This window comes from Canis aureus, chromosome 10 (genome assembly GCF_053574225.1).
Source record: "Canis aureus isolate CA01 chromosome 10, VMU_Caureus_v.1.0, whole genome shotgun sequence".
NCBI classification, from domain to species: domain Eukaryota; kingdom Metazoa; phylum Chordata; class Mammalia; order Carnivora; family Canidae; genus Canis; species Canis aureus.
The window spans coordinates 46095784-46112884 of record NC_135620.1 but is presented as its reverse complement, the minus strand read 5'-3'; the positions used below and the strand labels follow the sequence as shown (position 1 = coordinate 46112884).

The 17101-nt window shown below is 35.1% G+C and overlaps 1 long non-coding RNA gene across 12 annotated transcripts in view; it reads left to right on the top strand.

Moving 5' to 3' along the window:
• The window catches only part of LOC144322307 (uncharacterized), a 551832-nt gene that overhangs the window by 147165 nt on the left and 387566 nt on the right, over positions 1-17101 (top strand). The window contains exon 7 of one of the 12 annotated variants that reach the window (XR_013387917.1): positions 5546-5769. The exons of 10 other annotated variants lie outside the window; for them this stretch is intronic. This is a non-coding gene — a long non-coding RNA (uncharacterized LOC144322307). Of the gene's footprint in view, positions 1-1563; positions 1725-5545; positions 5770-17101 lie in introns of those variants that run through there. One more of the 12 variants, XR_013387915.1, reaches the window with a different exon arrangement.

Below are 17101 nucleotides of genomic sequence, written 5' to 3'. Positions count from 1 at the left end.
TTGAATTCAATGTCCTTCTTTTTGATACAGTATTTGCTGAAGAAATTGTATTGATTTACAGAGTCTCTCTTCTGTAATTCCCCTAACATCTCAAGGCCTTTTAGGTTAACCAGTTTCTTTCAAACACCCTTCAAGACAAAAACATATTGGTTTTCAGAATCGCAGCAGGATCTGGCAATGCAGGAATTGGTGTTGGCCTTAGTAATTAATAATTTAAGTTTATATAGCTATCTTTACAAATTCACTTCTAGCATCATTTAACTTTTTATACCCCAATTTTTTTAACCACCAATAGTTCTACTTTTTTATTATGTATTTTGTGTAGACATAAAGGTGAAAGCAATGATTTATTTGTCTGAAGTAAGGAAGAAGCAAGGGAAATTAACTCCCTCCACCCACTCTCCCTTTAGACAATCAATAATTCCTGTTCTCATCGGGGGTTTAATCATTGCCTGTCTGGATTATTGCAGACTTCTTCTTGGTCTTCCTATCTATGACCTCCCTTCTCACTAGAGAGTTCAAAAACTTTGGCTAAATTCATCTTGCTCTCCCCAAAACCATATTACTAGTCTTCAAGTGTCTCTCTCACTTTTGGAGTTAAGTTTGAATTTCTTGATTGTGGTCAACCTAGTGGAAACCAATTTAATTTTCTTCTACCCTGAAGTCAGAGTGCTTTTTAGTTCATCCATTTTCTGTAAGTCGTCAAAAGTTCTTTAAGAGAGTTTTCCAGATGGTTTGTTGAATGTGAGGAGTGACTTTTCAATCATATTCTGTTGGTAAAATGTGACTCTTAAGTGTGAGTTTAGCCCAGAAACTATATAATATCATTTCACTGTGGACATACTGCTGCCAATAATGCAAGCCACTCTGAGTAAGCATCTTAGCAGGATTGTAGGATGCTTTTTCACATTTATCATTCAAATTGGCATAACTCACATGATCATGATGACAGCTTGCTGTCTATAATATATTCACCAGAGCTGCATTGTTTTGAATTTAAACATCTTTTCCCCTGCTTTGTGTTCCTTTGAGAATACTTTTGCATAATATCACTTTGCTCAAAAACAAGGGGCAGGGTTATAGGTCACTAGAAAGATGAATTAGAAAAGGGAAGAATGGAAGAAAGGACAGAAATGATGAGTCATATACCAGATACTCAGGAGTCACCCTTGCGGTTGATGGGTGACCATCTAGAATCTTACAGACTCTACCAGGCTTGTTCTGGGCTATCTGATCTACACCTACTGATATTTCCCCTAGGCTTTATTGATGAAACTACCTTTTGTGTGCTCTTTATTGAATGTATTTAATCAACAAATATATAATGAGGTAATACCACATTCCTTATATTATTCTGAGAACTATACATGGAGTGATGAACAAGGTAGGCAGACTTTTCTAATAGTGCTTGCCATCTAGAGAAAATTGAGAGTGGGATTAAAACAGAACATAAATATGCAAAACAGCAAATATACATGGTGACTCAGATTAGCTGGATGCAAGGAAGGAAATAAAAATAAATGAGGGTGTGTGTCACAAAGTGGCAGCAGAGATGTCCCTTAGATCCCGCAGACGGAAGAGGCCTCTGTGAATGGGAGAACTGTCAGCCAAAACCTTGGTGATGAAGGATCTTCTGTGTGAAGAGTTGAAGGCAAAGCATTTCAGGCAGAGGGAAAACAGCAAAAAGGCCCAATCAAGCAAAGGCAGGTGAGAAAATTCAGGCATCTGGGCTTTTAGGTGCAGTAGGAAGAATTTCAACAGAAGACTGTGGTTATCAGATTTACATTTTAAACAGATGACTCTGGACTATCTATGGAGAATGAATTATAGGAGAGCAAGTATAAAAATCAGTGTGGGCTTTTCCCAGTCCCTTGCTAAAACTTGACATCATCATTCCTAGACTATTAAACTGACTTTCCCCATATTCAGCAAGAGTTAAATTAATTCCTTTTGATTCCAAATATTGCAGGATATTATTGTAGTTTCTCATGTGAACAGAGGTGGTTTTTAAAACTATTCCACAAGTGTTTGTTAATTAAGAGTCATGAGGTCACTGGGGTGGCCTTGGAGGCTTCTTCCTTTAATCTGATTTATTTATTTATGCTTTGCTCTGCCTATAGTTTGGGTACCCAGAAGTTTGTGACTAAATTTCACTTGGGAACCACTGGTGTTAAGACATTGTGTATGGCACCATACCTGGGTATCTTTTTAAGCTCATTTCTTGGCACTCACCCCTGCCTGCCCCCCCCACCCTGGTACTTCATTCTAAACTCCCTCCTCTACATAATTAAGTAGAGTTCTCAGAATGTAGCTTCCAGTTTGGCACTTCTCTGCTTTGTACTTTCTGTTCTAGGTGATTGGAATGTCTTCTCATTGGCAAATGCCTTTTCAGCCATTAAAACTCAGGGAAAACCTTTCTTTTATTCTCACTCTTAGTTTGTTCTCATGTAGCATTTTGCAAGGACCATTGTACTAGAATTTATGTCTTTATAATCCAATATTTTATTATTTATATTTGTTTCCAAGTTTTATTCAGTTCCTTGATGATGGGAGCTCTTCCATTTCCATTCCCTATAATAGTGTCTAACACTTAGAAGCTGAGAAATATCATTGATTAAAATAATCATTTAGTGTGTAAATGAATAAAAGATCTAATCATTTAAGCATGTTTAAGCCACCTCGTGACTATATACTATCAAACTGATAATACTTGTTACCATTGGAATTTTTATTTTTTAAAGCCTAGGACCATACATAGAAGAAATGCAATGATAGAAATAGTAGATGTTACTGGTAGAAATGCAAGCACTTCAGATTTAAAAGTTAAGTTTGTTATTGTCATTCCTGAGTCAAGGCCTCCATCTTAGCCTAAATAGACCTATAAAAACAAATAAATAAAAAGGAGTTAGTATTTGGCTTTTAAATATATCCTTATCACTGTATCTGCTACATCTTAATGTTAAACTTGATAAATATTAGCTAAGTAATAGATTTCAGCAGAGAAGTGTAAGACTTGTACATTGAAAACTACAAAACGTGCTGAAAGAAATTGATGACCTAAATATGTGGAAGACATCCACTGATCATGGATTAGAAAAATTAATAGTGCTAACATGAAAATATTTCCCAAATTGATATACAGATTTAACACAATCCCTATCACAATTCCAAGAACCTTTTCTTTTTTTTTTTTTTTTGAAATGGAAATGCTATCTCAAAATACATATAGAACTGCAAGAGATCCAGAATAGCTGAAACAATTTTGCAAAACAAGAGCAAAGTTGGAAGACTTACACTTCTCAATTTCAAAACTTATTGCAAAGCTACAGTGATCAAAACTGTATTGGCATAGTTAGAAATATAATCAACAGAATAGATTTGAGAGTCCAAAAATAACCCCACATATCTCTGATCAGTTGGTTTTCCTCAACAGTGTGAAAGCCGTTCAGTGGAGAAAGAATTATGTTTTCAACAAATGGTACTTAGCCAACAACATACAAAAAAATCGAGTTGGATCCAAACCTTGTATTGTATATGAAAATTAACTCAAAATGGATCAAAGACCTAAATCCTCAAGAAAAATCATAATATCTTAGAAGAAAACAGGATTAAATCTTCATGAGCTTGGATTTGGCACTACATTTTTAGATAGGACCTTGAATTTGCAAGCAATAAAAGAAAAACATAGATTTTACTTCATCAAAATTAAGAACATTTGTGCATCTAAGAACACTATCAAGAAAGTGAAAAGACTGCTTGCAGAATGGGGGAAAATATTTCCAAAACATACATCTGATAGAGGTTTATTCCTTACAATATAGAAATATATCCTAAAACTAAAAAAAAAAAAGTCAACCCAATTTTTGAAATGGACTTAAGTATAAATTTCCCCCCAAAAACATGTACAGATAGCCAATAAACAGTGAAAGGTGCTCAATGTCAGTACTCATTTGGGAAATGCAAACCAACACTACAATGAGATACTCTGTAACATGGTTATAATCTTAAGAGAAGAAAGGAAAGGGAAATGTGAGTCATGACCTGGAGAAATTAGAATTCTCACACATTGCTAATGGGTTATTAAAATGGTCTAGTTGCTCTAGAAAACAATGTGTCTCCTCAAAAGTTAAACAGAATTATCATAAAAATCAGAAATTCCACTCATAGGTATGCATCCAAGAGAATTGAAAACACGTGTTCAAACAAAAAGCTTGTACATGAATGTTCATAGTAGTATTATTCACAGTAGCAAACAATAGAAACACAAATTCCATCAACTAAATAATGGATAAACAAAATGTGGTATATCCATATGATGTGATTCTACTTAGCCTTAAGAAAGGATGAAATGTTAATTCCATACAACATGTATAGAAATTGAAAACATTATGCTAAGTGAAAGAAGCCAGACATAAAAGACTACATGTTATATGATTCACAGTTTCTCACTATTTATGTAAAATTTCTAGAATAAGCAAATTCTAGAGACAAAGTAGATTAATAGTGGTTTCCAGAGACTGGGGGGGGGGGGAGGGAAGAGAGGGGGTTAATGCTTAATGATTATAAGGTGTCTTTTGGCAATGATGAAATCTTTAATTTCTGGAATTAAAGATTTTATTTATTTATTTGAGTGAAAAAGAGACAGAGATAGCAAAGGAGATAGCAAGAGAGAGCATGAGCGGGGAGGAGGAGAAGCAGGCTACCAGCTGAGAAGGGAGCCTAATGTGGAGCTGGATCCCAGGACTCCAGGTTCATGACCTGAGCCAAAGGCAGACACTTAGCCAAATGAGCCACCCAAGACCCCATAATGTTTTTGAAGTTAGATAATGGTGGTAGTTGTACAACATTGTGAATATACTAAAAGCCACAGTGTTGTATACTTTATGATGATTAAAGTCATTTTTATAAGGCATTTTCTTTTTTTTTTTTTTTTAATTTTTTTTTTTTTTTTTTTTTTTATGATAGGCACACAGTGAGAGAGAGAGAGGCAGAGACACAGGCAGAGGGAGAAGCAGGCTCCATGCACCGGGAGCCCGATGTGGGATTCGATCCCGGGTCTCCAGGATCGCGCCCTGGGCCAAAGGCAGGCGCCAAACCGCTGGGCCACCCAGGGATCCCTATAAGGCATTTTCTAGAGACACCATTTTATTCCTGTCTACATCTTAGTATTCCACAGTTCACCATTCACTTGATCACTTTTTTTTTCTTTCTTCCCAACTGAACTGGTGGATTTTAATGGCAGAGACTATTTTTTAAATTCTCTGTTATCCTATCATTACTATAGAAGATATATGTTTATTATTTTCAGATGTGGGAAGACATTTCAACATTTAAGAAAATGCTTAAATGTTGTTCAGTCATTAAGGTTACTAGTATCTCACCATATTTGGATTTTGGTGTGCTAGATGTTCTTAACTGGAAGTATGCCTAAAATAAGTGATTTTTTGGATAGAGCAGAGAAAAAAATATTGGAACTGCTTAAATATTGTTTTATATTGTAAAATTATTTATATTGGATTTAGCTGAGCCAGTATTTTCATTTTAGGAGAGAAAAAAGGAGAAGGAACCAAAACTTTCAAATAAAACATAATGGAGCTGATCCTAACAATCAGATGGGAGTGAGTTGTTCACATTTTGGAGGACCATTAACTCTTTCAAGTCACTAGAGGGTCATTTAGTGCATTGAAGCTGACAGGTAATAAACACAATTTGAGCACAGGAGTGGTGGCATCCCTAGTGATCCGCCAGTCCTGGCTGGTTTCCAGGACTGTGGAAGCTCAAAGAAGAGGGGCAAAACAAGCCTGATTACAGCTGTCAGAGAATTCTCTCTCTGACTGTGGGTAGGCAGATTTCCTCTACCCATGTAAAAGCCTGCTTGCATATGTATAACGTTTCCTTAAGATGACTTGAGGATGATCCATATTCCAATGGAAAAATAATAATATGGAAGTTCTCCATTATTATTAGTTAATTTCTATTTAAAACAAAGGTTTTGTCATCACTGTCATTCAGTTTCCATTGTGTTTTATAATATAGAATACATTTAATTTTTTTCATTTGACAAATATACTTCAAGTACTTATGATTTGAAGGCACTGTGCTAAAATGCTTTGGGGAATGTGAAGATGAAAATTTCAAGATCCCTTCACTCAAGGAGTTTTAAATTTAGTTGGAGCAATAAGCCATTATGCTAATAACTAAAATACACAGAAATATATATTGATAGCTGTTAACTGGCAAGAGTCCAGGGATGTTTTTCAAGAGATGGGATTCAGAGAGCCGCTAGAAAGAGCAGCATTAATAAGAAGTAGAAGTGTCTCTCTAATCAAGACAAAAAGATAGGACTTGATGAGAAAAATCAAGTTGGCATTATAGAGAAAAGAAAAAGACATTTTTTCCCTTTTCCCTTTCTAAAGAAAGCTATAACATCTCAAGGGTTGATATCAAAATAACTCCAAAGACCAAACATTTTGGTAATGGTTGCGGTACTGTTTTCTGGAGAACAAGAGAAGATGGCCTCAGCTTAGACCCTAGAAAAAAGTGACAGAGAAGGAATGAAGCTCCCCACCCCCCCAGGAGTGGAAACAAGTCTATGGATTAAAAATTTAATAGCATGAGGTATTTTCAAACCTGTGTGAAAATTCTGGATCATAATTTTTTGCATCCTATTTTGAAACTGTAATTCATTTTTTATTCTAAAAGCATCCCGTATTTATAAAATCCTCAAGAGGGAGTGGAGGAGATAATGAAGTCCATATGGCAAAATTCCATTAAATAATTATTTGAGGGATTAATGGAATAGCATATTGAGATGGCTGCTACATTTATAAGAGACACACAAAAACAATATGGTAAGGACCAGAGGTCTTGCATTGTAAGAGAATGGATCCAGGATGCAGAAAATCTCAGTTAGCAGCCTGTCTGTTTTACTGTCTCCAGCCCTAACACTATTTATTCTCTTCTCTATTTTTATTTTTTAAAAATTTTTTAAAGATTTATTTATTTTATTTATTTATGATAGAGATAGAGATGATAGAGAGAGAGAGAGAGAGAGAGAGAGAGAGGCAGAGACACAGAAGGAGGGAGAAGCAGGCTCCATGCAGGGAACCCGACGTGGGACTCGATCCGGGGACTCCAGGATCGCACCCTCGGCCAAAGGCAGGCGCTAAACCGCTGAGCCAACCAAGGAATCCCCTCTTCTCTATTTTTAGAAAATGTTAGGAAAAGTGGTTGCAATATCTGCCAGCATTGGAAAATAATCCTTGTTGGAGTTATAATAGGCTGAACACCAGTTATATACAAATATTTTTCCCCCATTATATACAATATTTTTCCCCCATATTGAAGCATCTGGGATTCTTTTGTTTGTTTGTTTGTTTCCTTTCCCTTGTAGTGCAGTCCCTGTATAACATTAGATAAATTGCTAACACTCAATTTTTTCCCCAAATCTAGTTACATAGTAATATTAGTACTTTAGTTTCATGCAGAAAAAAAATAATTAATGTATTTAAAGAACTTTGATGTTCTTAGATTAAATGCCTATATATAGAAAGAAAAAAGGAATATCAGCAATTATTTATCTAACCTTAATTAGGTGATAGAAAAAAATAAGCCACTGAAAAATTAAAATACCATTTGGAGAAGTTGCATTTGTGTTTGTTTCTAAAGTGTTGTTTATGCTATTTATTTTTCCCTCTTGGTAAATGTGTCATTATAAAAATCATTCAGAGTTGTGAGCCATTCCTAGGGGAGAATTAATTCACTGTATCATCAGAGGGGTTTACTTTGTTGTTACAGCTAGGAATGTCAATAAAGACTTGACAGAGGAATAGATATTGAGCTGGATCTAGAAGGATAAATGATAGATAGGAAAATTCAGGCATAGTCCAAGGCATGTGTGAAGGGCTAGTGTTATGAGAGTCTGGAAAGTTTGAAGAATGGCCAGAAAAAAGTTCAACATTGCTGAAATATGTGGGTAAATAGCAAGCAATTAGAGTTTGAAATGCAAATTAGATTGATAACCAATATTAAAAATCTTACATGTCTCACTAATACATTGGGAGTTTATTTTATAGATAAGTGGCATAATTGAAAAATTAGCTAGGGATATGATCAGGTTTTAGTTTAGTGCCAGTAGAATGGGTGGATCTGCCCACCTAAGAAAGAAGACAGGAGGTGAGTGCTATAATCATTGAAGACTTTGATAATCCTTTGAACAAGAGAGTCTAGAGATATTTACAAATGCCCAGAACTGACTAGATTGGGTGACCTTTTGAATACGGAAGTGAAAACATGCCAACTTTGAGAATGCAATGCAAAGATCACTCAGTTTGTTGCTACAATTTTCTACCAAATTCTCTTGTCTAGATATAAAAATGTTAATAAAAGCAAGAGACACATACTGCTCGTGTCTGTTGCCAACAGAATATCAACAAACAACACAGTTGGACCAGATGTAAAATCAACTGGAAATAAATCTAGGAAGCCAGTTGTGACTGTTATCATATTTTTCCTAGTTCTCTTTCTCCTTTTCGCACATCTGTCATTCTGCACTGTTGTTAAACAAAACAAAACAACAACAACAAAAGAAAATAGAAGAGGAACATTTTTAGTGGGGTAAAAGCCAGTGGAATTTGTCTTTTCAAATAATTTCAGTAACTGAAAAGTCTTTTACCCTAACAAAGTGAAACATTTCACATTTATTCCCATTATTTTAAAAAGAACAAGTGATTAACTTAATTTCTTCCATTACTAGAAAGAAGAAATGGCAGGAGTGGAGGGCAGGAGTATAGAGCATATTATGCTCACCTGTCTTTTAGTCTCACCTTTGTTTGACTTCATATTTCTAATTTTTTTCCTCTGACCTAAATATTTGTTAATCATTGCTCTCTGCTTTTCAGTTTGCTTTCATATGATTTCAAAATTTTTTCAGAGGTGAAGTTAGAAGTGCTTTTTCCAAGGCTACAAGGACAACAACAAAGACAAGTAACCCACGTCCTATAACAACTTGGACGGGGACTTTCACTTTGCAGACTTCTAGACACTGTGGCTTTTATTTATTTATTTTTTTTTAATTTTTTTTTTAATTTTTATTTATTTATGATAGTCACAGAGAGAGAGAGAGAGAGGCAGAGACACAGGCAGAGGGAGAAGCAGGCTCCATGCACCGGGAGCCTGACGTGGGATTCGATCCCGGGTCTCCAGGATCGCGCCCTGGGCCAAAGGCAGGCGCTAAACCACTGCGCCACCCAGGGATCCCGACACTGTGGCTTTTAAACAGAAGCAGAACAGTAGATTGAATGGATTACTGTAGGGAGCTGATAAACACTGTGTAGCCACTGTTACATTAACTTGCCCAGATTAACCTGCTTATACAATTATATATTTCTTGGATTCAGGGTATGATTTTACCTACTTTAAGCCAATTTACAAAGAGATAACTTCATTATATTACTGTTTATTGAACAGCATAAAGCAAAATAAAGAACAAAAGAAAGAACCCCTCTACAAAAAACAGAAGATATAAACAAAATAAAAAAAAAAAAACCAACAACCCTTTGTGGTTGCCTTATATCTAAAGAAAATTATATAGACTCACCAACTTGGTTCTACAACTCATCCTCCTAGTCATCATCCCTTAAATGAACTTGAATGGGTCAGGTCTGTTTAGTGAGCACTGTTGAACAGTATATATGCTATCTTAGAACATAATGTTATATGGTATATATTCATAAGTGTCTTCTAAATTAAAGCACTCAAGACCCAACTCCCTTGACTGAGTAGCAATGGCAGTCTTAAGAATGAAATTCAGAAAAAAAAAAAAAAAGAATGAAATTCAGCATGGTGCCAGATTGTGTCAGACATAACTGGCTGATACCACTGCAGCTTAACATTCAGTGACTAAAATTTCAAAAATGTACTAAATTTTACACTTTTCAGTAGCACAAAAATAGAGATTCCTAAAAATGTGGAAATTATAAGTACCTTGATTGTTAGAGACTACCTTATGTTTTTAACTTATGATGTCTAGACCAGTAAGAACATGATTGAATTTTGCTTCGAGAGGGATAGCTGGTCACTTTTATTTTGGAATCTGATGATTCTTTTTCTGGCCTTTGAAAAATATATACAGTGGTGGCTCTTATTTAGCTGGCAAAGACAATGGACAGGTCTTAGGCTCAAAAATCTCAGTATTTGGAGATGATAGTCTGCTTCACAAAGTACGTCTATTTCTTATTTTAACATGAGGTAAACAGAAAAGCCATATTTGTATAGACCATGGCTCGGCAAACTACACCCTATGTGCTAAACCTCTCTTGGCCTTTTCTATACATGGTCTGTGAGTTAAAGAGTGTTGTTTACATTTTTATACAATTGGAAAAAAGAATGTTTTGTTCTTTCACATGTGAAACCTAAATAAAATTTGAAATCTTATGTCATTTACAATGTTGTATTGGAACAGAGCCATGCCTCTTCATTCACATATTGTCTAATAAAATGTCTGTTTTTGCTACAATTGTGACAGAGGATGGCCCACAAAGGCTAAAATATTAACTCCTTAGCACTTTACAGAAAAATTTGTTGGCCCCTGATGTATATTGATCAGGGTGGAATGGAAAAGGGAATGTGATGCCTCCAAAATGTGATGGCTTCAGAGTGAAATTCACAAGATTCTTTTATTTGCAGAAACAACTTTTAAATGGAAAGTAACCAGTGGTCTCCCAAAGAGACCCAGGCCTGTCCTGGCTTTCTGAAGGGCCTTGTCAGTAAGAGCAGAGTACTTTCTCTTCTAATGTAGCTGAGAGTTCTAGATTTGACAGGTGTTTTCTCTTTTCCTTTCTCCACACCATGGCGTTAGTGCAGTATTTGTCTTCTCAGCACCCAAATACAGATGCGAAACACAGAAATATAAAGCCTATCGATAGGCAGCTTTCTTGAAAGAGGTGGGAGTACAGAGTACATAGGAATCCTCAATTTAGCATCCACAGCTGTCTTTATCAAAAACGATGCCCCAGGCATCAAATTTGACAGTTGTTGTGTCTGACATAGCTATTTTTATCTGTGCACATGCAGCAAGAATATGCTGCTGATACCACACACAAGGAGTTGTGCCATTATAGATTGTGCTGGAAAATATGTTTGGTTTAATGAACCTTGGAAACATTGTCAGAATTGGATAAACCAAAGGCAAGTTATTATTATAACCATAGGATATTCCATTTGCCAGTTGTTTTAGTTCATTTAGTAGAAATATCACCAAACTAAGTGAAGCAATCAGTCAAAATGCTATTTGGTTGCATGTAGACCAAAATGTTTAAATAGATTTTCTGCTTTTAACTAATCATCATGTTATCCATTCAACTTTAGCTTCTAAATAGTCTAGTGATCCTAGAAATGGGAAAATGGTCTGGAGAAGAGGGATGCAGTCTCAGGAGTTAGTGGAATTCTTGCTGTACATTGAAGAATGTTCATATTTTTTTTTTAATCTAGAATAGAGGGTTCTGGCATTAGCAAAAAGCATGAATGCTGTCAGGTTTAGAAGTGAATTGTAGTAAGAGGGTAATGTGGCAGCTTAACTGGTACAAAGCTAGTTTGTCAAAAGAATAAGAAAAAAAAAACTGTTGGATAAAAATTATGAAGTCAGGTAATAGAAGACCTGGAAAGTCAGCAAAGGAAGTCAGAAATATGTGAAATTAAGATGGGAAATTGTTCTATACATCTGAGCAAAAGTGATATCTGATAAAAGCATTGTTTTAAGTCAGAAGGATGTGAAAGAACAGAACACAGAACACTAATATTGAGAAAGGGAACCCAACATTTGGGAATCACACATAATCATGTTTTTTTAGCTTACATTTGTTATTTAAGCCTAGAAATCACCAGCAACAGATTCAAAACCATGAGTGGTTTCAGAATCTCCTGTTTTCCCCATCACACCACTTTTGTCAAGTTTGACTCTGAATGTCAGCAATTCCCCAATGCTAGTCTGTATGCTTACCCTGTTCTCTCTCCAATTTCTCCTGCCCTCACGTCAGAAAACACAGTTGTGTCTAAATACCTCTTTGCCTATCTCCTTCTATTTACTCACTTTATGATCTGCAGTAGAGCTTGAAATAATGTATTAGTCTGTCCTCTGTTTTGAATGATGATCTCTTGGCTTTTGAGATAACTCAGGACTCTTTGGAATCTTGGGTTAGATTGGTCGTGATCATAGTCAAGTAAAGGCTCAAGCTGTAGGTCTTTCAGAGGCACATCCAGAAACACTTGTAGAGAGGTGAGACTTATGACATGAAGAAATGAAAGCATGAGATGAAGTAAAAGATATTTGGGAAGGCTTGCTGGAAATTTAAGGTTCCATTGGCAAAAGAACTAGGATATGGAAAGAGAGATTATTTGTCAGGAAGAGAAAGAGTAGTTTATTTGAGGCATTCCGTTTTGAAGTGGCAGGACACTCCTTTTTGAGGTGGCAGAAGGAGACTGTCCAAACAGCGAGACCCTGTAACTAGGTCTGGAGTCAGAGGGCAGGATGGGAGATGCCATTTTGTGGTTTATCCATTTGGTGACAATAGTGTGTCCTTTAAGATGATGATGCTTTTAGATGCTGATGATGTGGGGGAAAACACTGATGAGCATCTAAAGAAGGAATATGAGAAAAGAAAAGCAATCAGAGAAAGAATGAGAAAAGGAAAAGTCAAAGATGTAGGGAGCATGTTCAAATATAGTACTTATTGATTTACTTGGTAGAGCTTAAAAGACACATGGCTAGAAATAGGTATAGAATTTTTTTTTTTTTTCAAAATACAGAAGTAGACATATTGTGGCTCAGGGACACCCTTTGTGGCTTGCCTAGTAACTTTTGTACTTTTTTCCAACACTTGGAAGATTACTCTGGTAATGAAGGATCCAAATTTTAAATGCTTACCAAGGAGAAAGTAGTAACAACTCACAATAATATGTTCTTACCTGATGTAAATAATCTTTATTTCATAGCTTTTAGTGTGCATAATAAACCCATCAGAGAGGTGTTATAGTCAACATTTTACAAATGAGGGAAATGAGATTAAGAGATGTAAATATAGGGATAAACACTTTCCAATGCTTAGATTTAATCTTAATATCAAAAGGAAAGAACACTATATATGTAGATATGATTCTGACCAGGGGTATTTTCAAGATGTGCTAATGAATCTCCTAGATGTTATTTACTTTAGTTCTGATATTTCTGTTTGCAGAGTAACTCATCTACAGCATCTGATGTTTTCCTCTGAAACAGACTGAGTCCAGCTTCCATTTTAAAACTAGTTCAACTTAAAGATATGCTTGTGTCCTTACATGGTTGTTGTGACTCAGTCACTTTTTGACCAACTTCATGATTTTATTGCCCACTCTATTTATTTTTTATTTATTTTTGTTTAGTGTTTTAATGGCCCCAAATTATCTGTATGCAGTATACATCTGGAAGTTAAATTGCCATCCTTCTTATCTTTTATTTTTTGCCCTTCTTTGAACAAAAGGCTTACTTTATGGTCAAATCAATTAGAAATCTTTGAGTATGAAACTGTTATCTCACTGACATGAACATAAAAGATATTATGGAAATATTCGCTGATTCTATTATAGCTGCTTAGAGAACAGAAATTAGATTTGAACTGTAATGAATATTTTTTGTAAGTATGTGCTAACAATAGTTTTCATTACTTTAAGAATGTGGATCGAATTTGACCTATTTTAGGAGTGAGTTTATGATCTTATGGAGTTATGTTGTTTCTGCCTTTGTTCGCTTTGCAAGAGATATTTTTTTGTAAACGAAAACCATTAATTTCTTCCTTTATCCATGCATTTATGTGTGCATATGCTTGTAATTTTCACTCAAGGAGTTATCAAAAACTTGAAAGTGTAACTTTGAAATATATCATTATAAAATCTTAAAGTTGAAATGAGTTTTGTAGACTATGTTGTCTAAATTGCTTATTTTACAAATAAGGCTATTAAGGCATGCAGTAACAGGTAAAATGTGTTCAATAAGCCAACAACCAAGCTGGGACACAATGATCGCTTCTCATTTACAGCCAAGTACTATTTTTGTAAAAGAACAGAAACAAAGCACTGTAATTTTTAAAATATTTTTTGTGGCCATTCATACCCCTATAGAGATAGTGGAAAAGTATGTTTTTCCAGCCTTTAATTTTTTTCTTTTCCTACTCTAATATAAGAGGCATTATCTCTTTCTGGGTGGAATTCCTAATCAACTCTTCAGTTTCTCTCCTCTTTCTGTTTGATTCATGTAATTTTGGATATTTTATATAGATTAAATAGGAACACTGAACTTGTTTTAAAAAGGGAGTTGTTGAATCCTTGCATTAGGGTCTGTTCCCTTCATTAGGGGCTGTTAAGTTAATTAGAATATATACTTTTATTTCCTTTTCAAAGATCCTACCAGCTCTTTTATTTTCTACTACAGTATTGAAGGTTAAAAAAAAAAAAAAAAAGCCTCTCCTAATTTTATTCACTTATAGAATATGGCCAATGAGAGCTAGACATATTTTGATTGGAAGAAAGCATCCTGTTCCAAAACAATAAAATAGATTTTGTCATCTGTAGATAAATTACATTTTAAAAATTGGCTTTCAATCATCAAGGACTTGATACTGTCTCTGATAACAGCAAATTAAATAATTCAGGCAAAACTTCCAAATGAAATATATTTTAAGGAGCTAGAAAATACTAGTGAAAAATATAAGAGAATACAAGCAATGCTAAATAAATAGTAATAGTAAAAATATAATGCTAATTGCCTGATTAAGACTCAGAAGATGATATCAATCCAGACATTTAGCTTCTTTTAGGGATTTTATGTTAGTTGATTAGTAGACTTTTTTTTTTTTTATGATAGTCACAAAGAGAGAGAGAGAGAGGCAGAGACACAGGCAGAGGGAGAAGCAGGCTCCATGCACCTGGAGCCCGACGTGGGATTCGATCCCGGGTCTCCAGGATCGTGCCCTGGGCCAAAGGCAGGTGCCAAACCGCTGTGCCACCCAGGGATCCCTAGACTTCTTGAGGTCAAGGTATCCCAAGACAGAGTGGAGGGCTTTAAGTATGATGTCATGGTGTATTACCTCTTAGTTTTGGTTGGACTGGAGTAAGAAGAATGAACCAGAAGTAAACTAGACCTTGAAAAAAACTTTAGACCAGCTTCAGAGCTTTTGAATGGTAAGAAAATTTTCAGTGCTGAATTTGGATTAAGATGATCTGGGATTGTGACCTAGGTACTTTGCAAAACTATAACACATCATTTCCAGAGAATTATAGTTCATATTTGTGATATATACTCACATACACACATTTTATATATATATATATATATATATATATATAGTATATGAGACATACTAAAAATTATTTCTTGTTTATCTAAAATTTAGTCTTAACTGGGAAACCTGTATTTAGATAAAATAACCCTATTTTTCAGTCTTATGAAATCCATGAAACTGATTTGTTAAAATCTACCCTTACTGATCAGCAACCTCTAGACAAATGCACCAAATTTGACTGAAGGAAAATTACATTTGCCTGAAACTTTTTGTATTTCTGCAGAGGCATCAGAACACTTCAGAATGGATCTACTGACTCTGATTTCATTTGTCTAAGTAGATAAATTCTTGGTATTGAACTTGTCTCCATCAGCATGACAGTACTTTTTCCTGATTTAATTTATAGACCCCCTCCCATTCCTAAGGAAAACTACTGTTTAAACAGAATAAGTATGAAGGTAATCCAGGTCATCTTATTTTAATAAGGGCTTCAAGGTCAATTTTTGACAAAAAATATTACCCTAAACTGACCATTTCCTCTTTTCCCTAATTCATTAATTTGACTTGACTTCTAGAGACATTGGTGAAGGAATTGATCTTTTATATGAGAACACAGTGGTAACATTATCTTACTTGATGCATCTGTCGCTTACTAACACTATAGTTTTTTTGTTATTATTTTTGTTTTTCTTTCCCATAGAATACGTGATAGAGCCTTACACAGAGACATCACTAAAAAGGATTAAGAAGTAAAGGCCATATCTATATTGATTAGAATGACACAATCCAATTAATTGGCCATTGCCTGTTGCCTCAAATTAGTACTATTAAGAACCTCTGGAAAAAATCTGTACTAATTGAAATTTTTTGGTTTAATTAAACTCAACACTGAATTAGGATCCAAAGCTTGCAGCTTTAAGTTGAGGCTTCTCCATTACGGAGCTGGGACTGGTGTCAAAATAGTTGTTTGCATTTAGGCAGATTTTCTTAGGGATCCTTTATAAAGGCTGAAGAAAATGCAAAGGAGTACTGGTGATGATGATGATGTTTATTTTGATGGTAACACCACCATTTTGGATACTACGACCACTAGGGGCTTAGACAGTACTGTCTCAGCACTTTACATATATTTTCCTCATCTTCATAAAAACAATATAAAGTTAGGGATTGTCACCTTCCATTTTACAAATAACAAAATGAGACTCTGCAAGGCTAAGCATCTCGGCCATATTCGTAACTGTGTCATTATCTGCCCTAAGTCACCTTCTGACTGAAAATACTAAGGTATTATTCATGTTAATATAAATGAACTAGATAAAGTCAGTATTTGTACTGGTGCTCTTGGCTTTTATTTATGTCTTTGTTGTACATTTTTCAATGTTAGATTTATAATCTTCTACATGGTTATGCAGCATTTAGGAAAATATGCATTCAAGTAAATAAAGTAACACAACTAATGGCTAATAAATGTTCCCAAACAAAGGCCCTGAATAAAGATTATTCCTAATTTGCATGTGAATTGGTTGCATGCAAATGAGTGTTCCTAAGGCACTTGAAGATTGTCCTTTAAAGTAGGTTAACCATTCCATCCTGTTTCTCTTACGTTGCCTAATGCACATTGTTTTCTTTGAGGATCCAAAGGTTGCATCTAGAGAACACTGGAGCAACATCCCAGGGCTCTAGAGCTACTATTCACCATGGATCTTGAGTTTTTTGGTGAATCTCTTCCCCTCTTAAGACTTCTGTTATCTCACCTGAGAAATGAAATAATTGTCCTAAAGTAAGTCTTT